We start from the raw sequence: 4,626 nt of genomic DNA, 5'->3' as shown, positions 1-4,626 counted from the left end.
CACAGCACAGCAATGACCGCCTGTCCCCTGGGAACACAGCTCCCCGCCACACCCCTGCTCGTGAATTAACGTCGCCTGGCTGCTGGCTACTCTCATTGTCCCTTTAACCAGCTCTACCTTTTATCTCCAGAATGCCTCTCCATTACCCCTGTTCTTTGGAAAACTTTTCCTCTTCTATAGTGTCCTTTCCACTCCTCTCCACTCTGTCACCTACTTTCACTTAGGTACAAGTGCTGTTCCATCATTACCATTCACAACTAATCACAATTATTTTCAGGCTCCTCAGAAAACGGACCAATCCTGCTGCACTAGCAGAAAGCGTCAGGGTCCTTGGGTGGCAACCCAGCTCAGCAAAGGTGTGCTGAGCACACACTGGTCACCGAGGGCCTGTGAGGGAAACAAGATCAAGACCGGATCCCATCTAATGGCAGAGAGGAACCCCAAGTCTCCCACTGTCGCTTCCTCATCCCAAGAAGGCTTACTCTTTGCATGGCATATACACAGTAGGCGCTCAATACATGCTTGAATGAAATAAGTATGCTGCTGCTCCAATGATTCTGATGAGAGAGCTGTTCTAAAGCCTGAAAGTTTCCTAAAAGATGGGATTATAAAAAGACGTGCTTGACTGAACGTAGAGAACGAGACAAAGGCCTTTAAAGGATGAAGTAGTTATAAACTGTGGACAGTACTAGTGACCACTCACCTTCAGTCTTCAGACTTCCTCCAGCGGCTCAGGCTCAGTCTGTCTGCAGCCCAACACGGGGACAGCTTGCCAACTAAGGGCAAGGTCATGCTCTAACCCCCAGCCCAGTCCCTCAGACCACAGGTACCTGCCTTTCTCCCAACACCTGGACAGGATGGACTCAGGTGGGGGATGAAGGAGAGGAACGCCCACTCCGTACCTTCAGCCACATGATCTGTCCCTGTTGCACACACCAGGCGCCATGTGATGGAGGCACTCTTGCCCACGATTGCGACTCACGGACCTGGTTCTGAGCCCAGGACTCAAGTTCTCACTTGGCCCCGCCTCTAATGCCCATCGGTCATGCTTATCCCTCACCTGTGCCGTCCCTGACACTGGCGCCCATCCCTCCACACCACCCCCCACGATGACCTGGCCTCATTCACATCAGCAACTCTGGTTTTTCACACCCTCTTTGATTAATATTCTTCACAATTCAGTTGTTTCCTAAAGCCCACCTCCTTGGTGCTGTCTGCAAGTAATAACCTTTCTTCTCCCCTGGGTGACCTGGACAGACCAATGAAGACATTTAAGTGGGGATGGGCAGGGCCTTATGTTTGCAGCCAGCCCCCTGCACTTAGGCAGAGGGAGCTAGCTGGTCCACTGCCCGGGCCTGTAAACTGGGCTTGATAAGTGAACATCTGAGAAGACAGCTTCCTCTTCTCTCCTCCCCCCACAGTCTGGGACCTCTGATAACCCCACGTCTCCCCTTGTATTCTGGCTCAGCCCTAGAATCCCCTGAGAGACCTTTGGAGGTCAATGGTGTCAAAGAAAGATGATAAGGCAACGCAGAGAATGAAGCCCAAAGGTGAAGAAGAATAGACTCGGGTGCAGATAAGCCACATAAATGCAAACCAGTCAAGCCTTGGGCGTAGCCAGGACTGCCAGCTGGGCAGGAAGAAAGGACAATACGGAGCAGTCAAGGGAACTGAGATAGCAACCGTGGATGTGATAGCCCGTCCCACTGCCCTCCCATGGGTGTCTGTTTCAGGAACAGGCACCCTTTGAAAAGTGGGTATTTTACAAAGAAATTAAAAAGGAAAACCAGGGGCCCGGGCGACCAGAGAGAAGAGCTATTCAGAGGGCTTTGTTTCAGGTCATCCGGCCCAGGAGGCAGAGGAGTAGGGAGCCCCACTGAATCTCAACAAGGAATCTGGCCTTGGGTACAGCCTCACCAGCGCCTTGTCCTTGGGAATTTATAAGCCAGAGGAAGCCCCAAACAGAAAAACCCAGTATAGTCATAGTATTGTTTCCTTGTTAACAGTGACCAAAGGCTTTGTCGGGTCCTAGAATGAATTTTGTGTCTGTGATGATTATCTAGAAGACCCTTCCTTGATAAAGCATTTTATAATATGTTATATGTTATGTATGTATCAATATATATACAAAATGCAATGATATCCATTTAAAGTCTTAAAAACCTTTGACAAAGAGATACCAGTACTGAACCAATGAAGTCTAGGATCTATTCATACAATAAGACTTTTTCTAGTTTATAACAATGGTCTTTCTTGACAGTGCATACATTTAATATTCATCTTTAAAGCCGTAACTTTCCCTTTAAGCACTTCTTTAGCTGTATCCCATAAAGTTTTATATATGCTGTCTTCATTCTATTCAAAATAGTTTCTAATTCTCCTTGTGATCTCTTCTTCGATCTGGGTTATTTAGAAATGTGTTGTTTACTTTTCAGATATTTGGGGAATTCTCAGATTTCTGTTGTTGCTTTCTAATTTAATTTTATTGCAGTTGGAAAACATGCTTTGAGTAACTTCAATCCTTTTACAGTCATGGAAACTTGTTTTAAGGCCTATCATATGGTCTCTCCTGGAGAATGTCCCACAAGCCCTTAAAAGAATGTATTTTGGGCCTCCCTGGTGGCGCAGTGGTTGAGAGTCCGCCTGCCGATGCAGGGGATACGGGTTCGTGCCCCGGTCTGGGAGGATCCCATATGCCGCGGAGCGGCTGGGCCCGTGAGCCATGGCCGCTGAGCCTGCGCGTCCGGAGCCTGCGCGTCCGGAGCCTGTGCTCCGCAACGGGAGAGGCCACAACAGTGAGAGGCCCGCATACCGAAAAAAAAAAAAAAAAAGAATGTATTTTGCTTCTGTTGGGTAAAGTGTTCTATAAATGTCAGTTAGATCATGTCGGTTAACTGTTTTTCAAATCTTCTATATCTTTATTAATTTTCCATCTACTTGTCCTATCAATATCAAGGGTCTTGAAATTTTGAACTATAAATATTGAATAGTCTATATCACCTTTCAACTCTCTCAGTTTTTGCTCTTTGTATTTTAGGGTCTTGTTAGGTGCATATACATTTAAAATAATTATATCTTCATGATGTAGTGACCTTTTTATTATGAAATGTCACTGTTTTTCTCTACTAATATGTATTTTCTAAGAGTCTATTTTGTTTAATATGAATTAATATAGCCACTCTACCTCTCTTTTGTTTACTGTTTGTATAATATGTCTTTTCCATTTTTTAACTTTCAATCTAGCTGTATTTTTTGAATTTGAAGTGTGTCTCTTGTAGTTGGTACATAGTGTAATCTTTCTTTTGTATCTAATCTGATAATATCATTATTTTCATTGAACTGTTTAGTTTATTTAATGGACTACTTAATGTGATTTTTTCTTTTTTTTTTTTCTTTCTTTTTTTTTTTTTTTTTTTTTTTTTGCAGTACACGGGCCTCTCACTGTTGTGGCCTCTCCTGTTGTGGAGCACAGGCTCTGGATGCACAGGCTCAGCAGCCATGGCTCACGGGCCTAGCCACTCCGCAGCATGTGGGATCTTCCCAGACCGGGGCATGAACCCATGTCCCCTGCATCGGCAGGCGGACTCTCAACCACTGCGCCACCAGGGAAGCCCTAATGTGATTTTTGATGGGGTTGGATTTGCATCTGTCATTTTGCTTTTTGTTTTCAATATGGCTCTTGTCTTTTTTATTCCTCTGTTCTTCCTTTACTGCTAGCTTTTGGGTTGAACAAACATTCTTGGTATATCATTTTAAGTCCTCTATTGATTTGGGAGATTTTTGTTTTGTTTTGTTTTTAGTTATTTTCTTATTGTTTGCTCCAGGGATTAAAATATACATCTTAATTTATCAATATAATTCATATTAATATTGACTTAATTTCAGTAGGATATAGCACCTTTATTTCTATATAGCTTCATTTCCTCCCCTCTCCTTTGTGCTATTATTGTCATATATATTAAATCTATATTAATGCTATAAACTCAATAATACAATGTTATAATTATTGCTTTATACAAGCAGATAGATTTTATATTTACCTATACAATTGCTATTTCCAGTGTTCTTCATTTCTTCTTGTGGATTTGCCTTCTTGGTTCATTTCCTTTCATTTTCTTTCCTTCTTTCTTGGGCCACATTATGTGGCTTGCAGGATCTTAGGTCCCTGACCAGGGGTTGAGGGATTGGATCAAATCCAGGTCCCCGGCAGTGGAAGCGCGGAGTCCTAACCACTGGACTGCCAGGGAATTCCCATTTCCTTTCATTTTCTATAGAATTTCTTCTAAGGCTGCTCTGCTAACAATAAATTCTCTCAGTCTTTGTTTATCTGGGAAGGTCTTTATTTCATCTTAATTTCTGAGATATAAAATTCATGGTTGACTACTTTCTTTCATCACTTTGTTTCATTCCACTGCTTTCTGGACTCCGTTGTTTCAGATAAGAATTGGGCCATTAATTGCATTGCTGTTCCCCAGTTTAGGATGAGTTTTTCTCTTGCTGCTTTTAAGATTTTCTGTTTCTGTTTAGTTTTCAATAATTTAACTATGATGTCTGGGCTGGAGACTTTTATGTTTATTTTGCTCAGGGTTTGTTGATCTACTCAGGATGTGTAGATTAATATTTTAC

Source organism: Mesoplodon densirostris, chromosome 7, assembly GCF_025265405.1.
Source record: "Mesoplodon densirostris isolate mMesDen1 chromosome 7, mMesDen1 primary haplotype, whole genome shotgun sequence".
Taxonomy (NCBI): Eukaryota; Metazoa; Chordata; class Mammalia; order Artiodactyla; family Ziphiidae; genus Mesoplodon; species Mesoplodon densirostris.
This window is presented reverse-complemented; position numbering follows the sequence as displayed.